Here is a 13,693-nt window from a genome sequence, read left to right on the forward strand (position 1 = left end):
TTTGAGATGGAGTCTTGCTGTCTTGCCCAGGCTGGAGTCCAGTGGTGTGATCTTGGCTCATTGCAACCTCCGCCTCCAGAGTTCAAGCGATTCTTATGCCTCAGCCTCCCAAGTAGCTGGGATTACAGGCATATGCCACCACGCCCGGATAATTTTGTATTTTTCATAGAGATGGGGTTTCTCCATGCTGGCCAGGCTGGTCTTGAACTCCTGACCTAGGTGATCCATCCGCCTCAGCCTCCCAAAGTGCTGGGATTACAGGCATGAGCCACTGCACCTGATGAGTGAGACCCCTTCTCTACCAAATAAAAATAAAATAAAAACATTCTTCAGAGGAAAATAACAGGAGCCAGTCTCTACAACACATTATCCATAATGTCAAGTGTATAATGAAATTATCTGATGTTCAACCAAGCAGGGAACTGTGACCTATGACAAAGCAAAAGATCAATCAATAGAAAGAGACCTACAAATGGCCCAGACATTGTCAGCCTCCTGAGTAGCTGGGACGACAGGTGCCCGCCACCATGTCCAGCTAATTCTTTTTTTTTTTTTTTTTTTTTTAGACAGGGTCTCCATCTAGCGCCTAGGCTGGAATACAGTCCTGAGATCTTGGCTCACTGAAACCTTCACCTCACAGTTCAAGTGATCCTCCTGCCTTAGTATCTTGAATAGCTGGGAGTACAAGGGATGCAAAACCAAACCCAGCAAATTTTTGTATTTTTTGTAGAGATGGGATCTCGCCATGTTGCTCAGGCTGGTCTCAAACTTCTGAGCTCAAGCAACCTTCCCACCTCAGCCTCCCAAAGCGCTGGGATTACAGGCATGAGCCACCATGCTCAGCCACAAAATACTTTGTTGGTCAGGCACAGTGGCTCACATCTATAATCCAAACACTTTGGGAGGCTGAGGTGGGAGAATCACTTAAGCTCAGGCGTTTGAGACCAGACCTGGCAACATAGTGAGACCTCATCTCTACAGAAAATATAAAAATTAGCCAAGTGTGTTAGCATGTGCCCATGGGCCCAGCTACTTGGGAGGCTGAGACAGGAGAACTGGTTGACCCCAGGAGGTCGAGGGTGCAGTGAGCCATGATGGAGCCACTGCACTCCAGCCTAGGTGACAAAGCAAGACCCTATTTCAAATTAAAAAAAAAAAAAATGTGATTTTGAATGTGATTAACATCAGGTTGAATACAACCAAGGAAATAATCAGTGAATTTAAAAACAGATCAATAAACATCATCCCAATGGAGAGAATAAAAGACTGAAAATCAAGAAAAACATAAAAAATAAAAAACTGGCTAATGTCCAAAAGGCAAAAAATAAAATAAAATAATAAAATAAAATAAACTTTGAGGTTAATTTTCTATCAAACAAAATTTATTTCCATTCTTATTGGACAACAATTATTTGCATTGCTCTCAATTTCCTACAAGTTAAAATCTACCCTTACAGAATATCTCAATGTAAATAAATCAATGGTAAATGGTAACTGAAATAAAAATACATTCCTCTAAAGAATTGGATAATCCCTGAGTGAGCTTGCTAGGCAATGGCCCTAAGCACTGAAAGGACATGCAATAATTTATTTTTGTCTATTCCCAAATTTTGAATAGTTTTTGTTAACAAGAACTAGGAGAGTAATGTGACCTCTAAGAACTTTCTCTTTCTTTCTTCCCTTCTTTTCTCCCATAAACACTTCTATAGCATTCTTGTGTATACCTTTTCTCTTCTTTTTTTTTTAGACTGAGTCTTGCACTGTTACCCAGGCTGGAGTGCAGTGGCACATTCTTGGCTCACTGCAACCTCCGCCTCCCAGGTTTAAGGAATTCTCCTGCCCCAGTCTCCCAAGTAGCTGGGACTACAGGCACGCACCACTACACCTAGCTAGTTTTTATATTTTTAGTAGAGATGGGGTTTCACCACTTTGGGCAGGCTGGTCTCAAACTCCTGACCTCAAGTGATCCGCCCATCTCGGCCTCCCAAAGTGCTGAGATTACAGGTGTGAGCCACCGTGCCCGACCATGTATGTACCTTTTCATCCCTCTCTCTCTTTCTCTCCCTTTCTCAAACACTTCTACAGTATATGTACCAAGCACTATGATAAACATTTTACAAATATAAACTTATTTAATCTTGGTAAAAGAGAAATTGTCCTAAACCTGATCTGAGGCAAAATGTTTTGTGGGATATAATTCCCAGTTTTTCTCTAGAAAAAAAAAATACAATTCTTGAGAAAATGTTTACATTATTTTCTGATGAACTATGATTAAGACTTATTCTGGGTGCCAGGCATGGGGTTCATGCCTGTAATCCCAGAACTTTGGGAGGCTGAGGTGGGTGGGTCATTTGAGGCCAGGAGTTCGAGACCAGCCTGGGCAACATGGTAACAACCCCACCGCCACTAAAAATACAAAAAAATTAGCCAGGCGTGGTGGTGCATGCATGTCTGTAGTCCCAGCTACTCAGCAGGCTGAGGCAGGAGACTCTCTTGAACCTGGGAGGCAGAAGTTGTAGTGAGCTAAGATCACGTCACTGCACCCTGGCCTGGGCGACAGAGTGAGACTCTGTCTCAAAAAAAAAAAAAGAAAAAAGAAAACAAAACAAAACAAAAAAAACTTATATCTAACTGACTTTTTTCTGAAAGGCTGGCTACCTGTGAGTATTCTGTTAAGAGCCTAGTAATCTTGAACCAATCCTTTTTTCTTTCTTTATCTCTTCTAGCAATGATTATGTACTCATTTTCTTTTTCTTTAAGAGAGCAAATTTATTAATTGGCTTACTAAAATCCTTTTCCCTTGTAACATGATTGTAACAAAACTTTGACACATGCCCATAACTAAATTGTCTAAAATCTAATTTTCTTAAGCAATTTTCATCGTAACCCAAGAGGTCTAAACATGACTCTACTCTCCTTTCCTACCCAGTTTTTGTGGCTTAGAACAGAAAACACTTCTCTTGTCCAGGGAGGTGGCCTCATAGGCCAGGGGTTTATGACAAACCTCTGGTATATGGCTGGATTAACAAGTGTCAGTCACGAGAATAAAATTTTAAAAAAAGCCTTCAGTAACTAACCACAGCAATCACAGAGGACCATCTACCAAGGTGGCAGAATATTCTTAGAGTTTCAGGTGAACTGGAATCACGCTGGTGTGAGAAGGGTTTATAATCAAGGAGAAGTAAACTTGAGTTTTATGGCAAGCTTGATGTCTGAACCTCCGGACTATCACCACCAAAATGTATTGCAGCTGGGCGTGGTGGCGCACGCCTATAATCCCTACACTTTGGGAGGTGTAGATGGGTGGAAGGATTGCTCGAGGCCAGGAGTTTGAGATCAGCCTGACGAACATAGCAAGACCTTCTCCTCGCTACAAAAAGAAAAAAAAAAATTAGCCAGGCATGTTGGCACATTTGGCTCATGCCTGTAGTCCCAGCTACTCGGGAGGCTGAGGCAGGAGAATCGCTTGAGCCCAGGAGTTTGAGGTTACAGTGAGTTATAGTTGTGCCATTGCACTCCAGCTTGGGTGACAGAGCAAGAGCCTGTCTCTAAAACTAATACTGATAATAATAGGTGAAGAGTCATTTTTCTCTGTTTTAAGTATCTGGATAATCTGAATAAATCTTGGGTCATTTATGGCCCAGATGTTCGTATCACACATTCAAATAAAAAAAAAGTCCAGTAGTCAAAAATAGTGGAAAAAAAAAATTCAAAAATCCAATCATATTTTTCAAAAACCAGCAAAGGGGATCCAGTTAATAATCCTTTCTACTTCTGTTCAGTTCCCTGATACCTGTAGCTGCTCTGTTGCCTCTTTCTCTCCAAACAATCTCTTCCCTTTTTAACCCTCTTTTTTTTTCTTTTTGAGACAGGGTTTCACTCTATCATCCAGAATGGAGTACAGTGGCACAATGGCCACTCACTGCAACCTCTTCCTCCCAGGTTCAAGCAATTCTTGTGCCTCAGCCTCCTGAGTAGCTGGGATTACAGGCATGTGCCACCATGCCAGCTAATTTTTGTATTTTTAGTAAAGATGGGGTCTCGCTGTATTGCTCAGGCTGGTCTCAAACTCCTGGCCTCATGTGATCCGCCCGCCTCGACTTCCCAAAGTGCTGCGATTACAGGCGTAAGCTACCATGCCCGGCCAACACTCTTTTCTCTTTATTATATAGATTAACCTCCAGCCTCTCAGGGTATTATACAGATTTTTCTCCTTCATCCATTAACCCATCTCTTGAGCTTCCACTAAAACAGCTTTTTTTTAAATTAAAAAAAACAAAAACAAAAAAACCCAGGCTGGAGTTTAGTGGTAGAATCATAGCTCCCTGCTCACTGCAGCTTCTAACTCCTGGGCTTAAGTGGTCCTCCAGCCTCCAGAGTAGCTGGGAATATAGGCACATGCCACCACACTCAACTAATCTTTTATTTTTTGAAGAGCCAGGGTTTCGCCATGTTGTCCAGGCTGGTCTCAAACTCCTGGGTTCAAGTGAGCCATCCATCTTGGCCTCCAAAAGTGCTGGGATTACAGATATGAGCCAATGAGCCCAGCCAAGGCCACAGTATCTTAACCTCTAGGTGAGTGTCTACGATGGTCCATTAGTTGCCTACGATGGAGTGTCTCTAGGTGAGTGTCTACGATGGTCCATTAGAAGCTCCTCACTCTCTTTCCAGCTGCTGCCTGAGACAGTAGAATGGAAGAATAACAGGCATTCCTGTTGTGGAAGCCAGTGTTATGGAGCTATGAAAGCTCAGCCTTCTTATATTCTGTAGTTGGGAGCTTCCTTTCTGTGAATAGTTTCCATAGGGGTGGTGCTGTTCACATCCTTGCTAAATGCATATTGGCTATATGCATATTAGTGAATATGTTGATTATAGATATGACTGCTGCACATCCTTGTTCTACCACCCCCACTTATCTGGTTGGAGGTTTGACATATAAGCAAATAGCCACAATTTGTCCACTTGATAAGGGGTGATGACCCTCCCTGCAATGTAAGCAACCCTCATGGGCTAGAACTTGGACTTCAATAATTTATGGACTCACAGACTTCATCTTCATACCTATCCAGCCTAAGGGTCTTTATCTATTACCCATGGGTAACTGGGCTACAATTCCCCAGGGCCAAAAGAGAAGTCTTGTTCCAAATTCCTATATGCCGAATGGTCTCTAGCTATATTTGGTCTCTAGCCAGCCCTACATTTACAAGACAATGTGTTAAGGACCCTACCTAGCTAGGGAATTTGGGTGTGGGAGGTAAAGAGAAAAAAGGCCACTTAGAGCAACAAGAGCTGTTGATTATTTTTAAATGAATTCAAGGACGATTTTAAATCACTGACCACTATGGCCACTGCTGTCCAAGTGTTCCTGGGCCTGAAGGTGAAGAAAATTGGCACAGGCCTCACTGGCTTTCCCTTCCTCTCACGTTGTGGGTTTGGGAACAAACTGGGAGGCCATCACTGGCCAGATGAAAAAAGGCTTGTTTGCTCATTCATCAGGAAGATAAGATCTGTATACATTCCCTCCTCTAGCCATTTGCTTTAACACCTACATGAATGTCAAGCAATTGGTAATGTGGTCTCAATCCTAAGCAGATGGACCAAACCCTGAAAGTAAGTTCTGTTGTATGTTGCCTGTGTGATTTTACACAACTCACTTTTTCTCACGCCTCACTGCACTCATCTGTAAAATAGGAATAACACCTACGTATTCGTTTGCTAGGGCTGCCATAACAAAGTACCACACGCTGGGTGGCTTAAGCAACAGAAGTGCATTTTATCACTGTTCTGGAGGCTGGAAGTCCAAGATCAAGTGTCAGCAGGGTTGTTTTCTTCTGAAGCCTCTAAGGTTGTTTTCTTCTAAGGCAAGGAGTTGGCTTATAGGTGGCCATCTGCTCCCTGTCTTCACTTGGTCTTCCCTGTGTGTGTGTGTCTGTATCTTAATTTCCTCTCCTTATTTTTAAAAATTAATTAATTAATTAATTAATTTTTGAGACAGGGTCTCGCTCTGCCACCCAGGCTGGAGTGCAGTGGCACGATCTTGCCTCACTGCAACCTCCGCCTCCTGGGTTCAACAATTCTCCTGCCGCAGCCTCCCAAGTAGCTGGGACGACAGGTGCCTGCCACCACGCCCAGCTGATTTTTGTGTTTTTAGTAGAGACAGGGTTTCACCATGTTGGCCAGGCTGGTCTAGAACTCCTGACCTCAAGTGACCCGCCCACCTCAGCCTCCCAAAGTGCTGGGATTACAGGCATGAGCCACTGTGCCCAGCCAATTTCCCCTTCTTATGAGGACACTAGTTATATTGGATAAGGACCCACCTAATGGTCTCATTCTAATTTAATTACCTTTTTAAGGACCCTATCTCCAAATACAGTCACATTCCAAGGTATTGGAGGTTAGGACCTCAATATGAATTTGGAGATGGTGAAGGGGCAGGGCAGGGGTTGAGAGCGGGAGACACTTTGGCCAGAGGTTGGGAGGGGGAGACAATTCAGCCTGTAACAATCTACTAGGTATTATTGTGAAGCTTGAATTAGCTAAAGTGTTTAAAGCATTAACATAATATGACATAATATGACCCCCCCCAAAATGGTAATTATGAAATCCCATATAAAAGAAAAGTACTGCCATCTAAATACACAGGGAACATAGACAGGTACAGGGAATTCCAACCATGGCTCTTCATTTCCCATCTGATGGATACTGCTCTTATTCTTCCAGCCCTTGTTTTAAAAATATGCAAACATGGGCTGGGCACGGTGGCTCACACCTGTAATCCAGCACTTTGGGAGGCTGAGGCGGGCAGATCACGAGGTCAAGAGATCACGAGGTCAAGAGACCATCCTGGCCAACATGGTGAAACCCCATCTCTAGTAAAAATACAAACATTAGCTGGGTGTGGTGGTGTGTGCCTGTAGTCCCAGCTACTTGGGAGGCTGAGTCAGGAGAATTGCTTGAACCTGGGAGGCAGAGGTGGCAGTGACCCGAGATCGTGCCACTGCACTCCAGCCTGGCTACAGAGCAAGACTCCATCTAAATATATATATGCAAACATGGCCCGGCATGGTGGTTCATGCCTGTAATCTCAGCACTTTGGGATGCTGAGGCGGGCGGACCACTTAAGGTCAAAAGTTTGAGATCAGCCTGGCAAACATGGTAAAACTCCGTCTCTACTAAAAATACAAAAATTAGCTAAATGTGGTGGCACATGCCTGTAATCCCAACTACTTAGGAGGCTGAAGTCGGAGAATTGCTTGAATTCGGGAGCCAGAGGTTGCAGTGAGCCGAGATTGTGCCACTGCACTCCAGCCTGGGCGACAGTGAGACTCCATCTAAAAAAAGAAAAGAAAAGAAAAGAAAAGAAATGCAGCCAGGCACGGTGGCTTATGTCTGTAATCCCAGCACTCTGGGAGGCCGAGACGGGAAGATCACTTGAGGTCAGGAGTTCAAGACCAGCCTGGCCAACATGGTGAAACCCCATCTCTAATAAAAATACAAAAATTAGCCCAGTGTAATGGCACATGCCTGTAATCCCAGCTGCTCGAGAGGCTGTGGCAGGAGAATCGCTTGAACCTGGGAGGCGGGGGTTACAGTTAGCCGATATTGCAACACTACACTCCAGCCTGGGTGACAGAGCGAGACTCTGTCTCTAAAGAAAAAAAAAAGCAAACATAATACTTGAATATAACATCTGTGGAGGTTTTTCTATGGGATGACAAGCAAAGATGTTATGTTTTTCTCTGATGCCTGTTGCTATTATTCTGGTAATATTATGAACTCTCCAAGGACAAACTTACACTTCCTTTGTGCCCCTTACTATCTAAGAACACCATGCTAAGCATATAGGAAGGGCTCACTAAAAAACAACCAATCAAACCACATGCTCTTATGATAGTTGACTAGTCTTGTAACAAGTCCTGCCTGGTTAGAGGCACATTATACTGAGAGGGTAGAACGCCATCTAGTGACTCTTGTTATCAGACTAGAAAACTGTGAGATTCAGGAAATCCCAGATTGCTACTCCCATGTCTCATCTATTTGATATTTGCATATGCAAACCCAACTAGAAATCTTATAGTTTGGCAGCTTTATATATTAATGATAAATTCAACTACGTTCTTATTTCCCTTAATTGCTAGGAGACTTCTGGCCTTCATATAGTTAACCTCAGTGAATCTGATTATTTATAGAATGGAGAAGCAATAAATAAAAGTGTCATGCAATTATTGACAGTGGAATAAATATACAGAAGACCAAGAGAAATTCAGAAATCATACAGCATCAATATTGCACTCCAGCCTGGGCAACAAGAGTGAAACTGTGTCTCAAAAAAAAAAAAAGTTTACTCTTTTATCTCAAAAGTTTATTGTATGATGTAAATCTTCAGCTTTGGCAGAATACCGTTTTTTTTTTTTTTTTGAGACGGAGTCTCGCTCTTGCCCAGGCTGGAGTGCAGTGGTGTGATCTTGGCTCACTGCAAGCTCCGCCTCCCGGGTTCACGCCATTCTCCTGCCTCAGCCTCCCCGGTAGCTGGGACTACAGGCGCCCGCCACTGCGCCCGGCTAATTTTTTGCATTTTTAGTGGAGACAGGGTTTCACTGTGGTCTCGATCTCCTGACCTTGTGATCCGCCCGCCTCGGCCTCCCAAAGTGCTGGGATTACAGGCGTGAGCCACCGCGCTCGGCCAAGGATACCGTTTTAAACGCTCAACCATTCTGTATTTGACCAAGATGCATTTTTGTTGCACGTCTACTTAGAGCATATTATTTGCCAAATTCTGGTTTGGGTACTGAGAAAAAAGAGAGGAGAGAGACAAAGTCCTTGTCTCCAAACAATTCCTCTTACGTACGGAACAGAGTAGAGATAAGTGTGTGTGTGTGTGTGTGTATGTACGTGTGTGTATATATATATGATTAGAATATAGTGGAAAATATGCTATGAGACCATAGGTGAAAAATTGAATCTGGTTTTGGAAGGTCTAGACCCAGGGCTTTTGGGAGACTCAGCAACCCCCTAAAAGATAATCAGATGATAAATACTGAGCCCTACTAAGCAGAAATGCTTCCTGGAAGAGGTCATGTCTAAACTAAATCCTAAAGGAAGAATCAGAGCTGGTCAGTTAAAGGGTTAAAGGGTAGAAAGTCAAAGTGGGGAGGGCAAAGAAAGAGCTGGGAAGGAACAGTGGTTTCAGACCAAGGGAACAGAATATGTGCAAAGATCTGAGGGGAGAAAGACAGAAAGAATACATCCATTTTAGATTTGGAAGTATACAAGCTGCTACACTTAAATAGTTTCAACTTACACACTTACTGTGGTAGCCAGCCTCCAAGATGACCCCCAATGACCCTCCCCCTGCTACAGAAGGACATCAATATTATGTCATAATATTGATGTCCTTCTGTAGTCCCTTCCAACACTTAATGGGGGTAACCTGTGTAACCAATAGGATATTATGAAAACTATTGTGCATGACTTCTGAGGTTATGTTACAAAAGACATTGTGGCTTCTATCTTGTTCTCTTTTGGATCATTTGCTGCCATGTCATGAGGAAACCAAAGAAGCCCTATCATTGTGGGATGGAACTGAGGCCTCTAGCCAATAGCTATATGAGTGAGTCTTCTTGGAAATATATTTTCCAGCCCCAGTTGACTGTAGCCTTGACTATAACCTCTTGAGAAACCCTGAGCCAGTATCACCTAACTAAGCCTCCCCAGATTCCTGATGCACAGCAATGAGAGATAACAAATGTTTTTGTTCTAAGTTGCTAAATTTGGGGAGTAATTTGTTATGCGGCAATAGATAATATACTTACCAATGTGCTCAAAAATATCTCCTGGAGCAAATGCATCTGTTTCTATTCTTCAGTCATTTTCATCTCAGCTATTGGTTTGATTCCACAGCTTGCTTGATAAATTTATGCTTATACATTTTTTGTACACTTTTGACGTATTTTAGGAAGACTGTTAATCCTGTTGTATCCAGGAAACACAAAACCAGAGTTGGAAGGAAGAGGCAAACAATGGAAACAAAAGTGAAGATGGTAACAAAAACAAGAAAATTACAAAACCCGCCCCGGCCTATGGAATAAATGTTCAGTAGGAGGGATTCCGAAGAACACAGGGAACAAGCAACAAGTGAAACTCCTAAACATCAACATCAATCACCAAGCAATGAGGAAAAGCTGTTGATGAAATGGAACAATCTGAGCCTGTGCCTCGAGGATAGGCACCAAGGTTGGATGCCTATTAGCTTTCTGAGGCTCAGAGTTTGAGGATTCAAAGACCAGACCCAGCAAGAGAGCCAGTGGTGGGTTCACTAGAAGTGGCTTCTCGGCACTACAACCTATTTTGGTTTTTCGTTTGTTTTTTGTTTTTGTTTTTTGAGACAGGGTCTCAATCTGTTGCCTAGACTGGACTACAGTGTCGTGATCTTGGCTCACCATAATCTCCTACTTCGAGGCTCAAAAGATTCTCCCACCTTAGCCTCCCAAGTAGCTGGGATTACAGATGTGTGCTACCACTGCCTGACTAATTTTTGTATTTTTTAGTACAAATGGGGTTTCACCATGTTGGCCAGCCTGGTCTTGAACTCCTGATCTCAAGTGATCCAACCGCCTCAGCCTCCCAAACTGCTGGGATCATAGGCGCGAGCCACCGTGCCCAGCCAAGACCTATTCTGATCTGCCCAGCATCAAAGTAAGCAACAGGTGGTGTCTGCAAAAACTTTCACTGCCAAGTAGTTATCACTGCATCTGCAGGGATCACCAGGGAGGCAGCTCATCGGCCTTAGCCGATTTTCCAGTATAGACTCTTACTGATAGAATCAGTGGTTGTAACATTTTAACCAACAGACACTCATTGGAAGATATGCCTTTGGAAACCGAGCCTTAGACTCTTTTTTAAAAATAGAAGTGGGGCAGTGGGGTTGGGGGTATCTCATTCTGTTGTCCAGGCTGGTCTCAAACCCTTGGCCTGGAGCAATCCTCCTGCCTTGGCCTCCCAAAGTCCTGGGATTACAGGCATGAACCATGATGCCCAGCCTTAGACTCTCATTCATATACTCATTTCAACAAATGTTTATTGAGCTCCAAAGATGGGCAAATCCACACCCTCATACAGCTTTTTTATTTAAAAAAAAAAAAAAAAAATAGATAACAATCCCAGGTAATGTTAAGTGTTATTAAAAAAAAGGGGGGGGCTGGGCATGGTGGCTCATGCCTGTAATCCCAGCATTTTTTGAGAGACTGAGGCCAGTAGATCACGAGGTCAGGAGATCAAGACCATCCTGGCTAACATAGTGAAACCCTGTCTCTACTAAAAATACAAAAAATTAGCCGGGCATGGTGGCGCATGCCTATAGTCCCAGCTACTCGGGAGGCTGAGGTAGGAGAATCGCTTGAACCTGGGAGGCGGAGGTTGCAGTGAGCCGAGATCATACCACTGCACTCCAGCCTGGGAGATGGCAAGACTCTGTCTCAAAAAAAAAAAAAAAAGGACTGGGCACAGTGGTGCATGCTTGTAATCCTAGCATTTTGGGAGGATGAGGCAGGCAGATTGCTTGAGCTCAGGATTTCAAGACCAGCCTGGGCAACACGGTGAAACCTCATATCAAAAAGAAAAGAAAAAAATACAAAAATTAACCAGGCGTAGTGGTGTGAGCCTGTAGTCCCAGCTATTCGGAAGGTTGAGGTGGCCACATTGCTTGAGCCCAGAAAGTGGAGGCTGCAGTGATACCACACCAATAAGTCAAGATCACACCAATGCACTCCAGCCTGGATGACACAGCGAGATCCTGTCTCGAAAGGAGAGGAAAGAAAGAGAGAAAGAAAGAAAAGAAAAAAAGAAAGAAGAAAGAGAAAAGAAAGGAAAAGAAAGGAAAAGAAAGGAAAAGAAAAGAAAAGAAAAGAAAAGAAAAAAGAAAAGAAAAGAGAAAAGAAAAGTAGGCCAGGCATGGTGGCTCATGACTCCCAGCCCTTTGGGAGGCTGAGGTGGGAGGATCACTTGAGCCCAGGACTTCACAACCAGCCTAGGCAACACAGTAAAGCCCCCGTCTCTAAAATATAATTTAAAAATTAGCTGAGTGTGGTGGCACATACCTGTAGTCCCAGCTACTCGGGGTGCAGAAGTAGGAAGATTGCTTGAGCTGGGGATATCAAGGAGGCTGCAATGACCTGTGATTGCATCACCACACTCCAGCCTGGGTTACAGAGTGACCCTATCTCCAAAAGAAAAGAAAGAAGGAAAAAATAAAGGTAGGACAGAGTGAGGGGATTGAGGGTGTCCTTTTTGGAAGGTTGTTCAGAAAAGGCTTGATGAAGAGGTGCCATATGAATCATCTCTTAGTCATTTTAGGCTTACCAATATATAGATTAAGAAATTGCCATTTGAAACCTAAATCTGTTCATAATCAGACAAGCATCTGTAGTTTACTGTGGCTGCAATTTAGAAGTGTGGGATGAGGAGAGGGAGGCATAAGCTATTAAGAGAGGTGAAAAAGCAAGAGTTGGTTTTAGAGTGTGAGGAAGAGAGAAGAATCATGATAGAAAGAAAGGTGGGCTCATTCATTGAGAATGGAAAACCATAAGGTTGAAGGCAAGTGGATGAAGATGAATTCAGTTTAGGGCATGTTGAGTTTGAGGTGCCTATGGGACATCCAAGTGAATAGGTGAGCAGGAAGTTGAAAATATATGTCTGGAGCAGACCTGTGCCTGAGATACACAGGTTTGAAATATGAAAGGTAATCAAAACCAAGAGAGGTCAGAGAGGGCACCTTTGTTGAGGGAAAAGATAGTCAATGACAGAACTACCAGAAAAACCAACATTTATAGGATTGACAGCAAACAGACAGAGACAGTGAAGGAAGCCTAAAACAGAATGACTAATCAGAACCATAGAGAATAGTCAGGGAGATGTGGGGTGTTATGATTTCATAGTTCCCATCTGGTCAAGTGGTTGTTCCGTGGAGGCCTGTCACTTCCCTGTCTTTGGTGGTCTGACAAAGCCTTCATTCACTGAACAAATGTTTATTGCACCCATGCCATGTGTCACTTTTCTAGTGACACATGAATCAACAAAACAGTAAGCCCTGACTTTAGGGCACTTACATTCTAGTGTGGAGAACAGACAATAAACATTAAAAACCGGTTAAACAGCTGGGTGCAGTGGCTCACACTTGTAATCCCAGCACTTTGGGAGGCCAAGTCAGGTATCGCTTGAGCTCATGAATTTGAGACCAGCCTGGGCAACATGGTAAAACCCCATCTCTACAAAAAATACAAAAATTAGCTGGGCATGGTGGTGCGGGCCTGGAGTCCCAGCTACTCCTGAGGCTGAGGTGGGAGGATGGCTTAAGCCCAGGAGGCAGAGGCTGCAGTGAGCCGAGATCACGTGACTGCACTCCAGCCTGGGTGAATGCACATTATAAGATGATAAAAGCTATGGAAAAAAAAAAAAATAGTAGAGTAAAGGGCATCAGGATGTAGAGAGGATATCTGAGCAACTTCCAGCAAGAAGTCAGGTTAGGCCTCAGTTAGTGACAACTGAGTAAAACTTTGTTTGCCCAGGCCGGGCACGGTGGCTTACGCTTATAATCCCAGCACTTTGGGAGGCCAAGGCAGGCAGATCACGAGGTCAGGAGTTCGAGACCAGCCTGCCTAACATGGTGAAACCCCATCTCTACTAAAAATAAAAAAAG

The sequence above is a fragment of the Colobus angolensis genome, unplaced genomic scaffold (assembly GCF_000951035.1).
Source record: "Colobus angolensis palliatus isolate OR3802 unplaced genomic scaffold, Cang.pa_1.0 Scaffold240, whole genome shotgun sequence".
Taxonomy (NCBI): Eukaryota; Metazoa; Chordata; class Mammalia; order Primates; family Cercopithecidae; genus Colobus; species Colobus angolensis.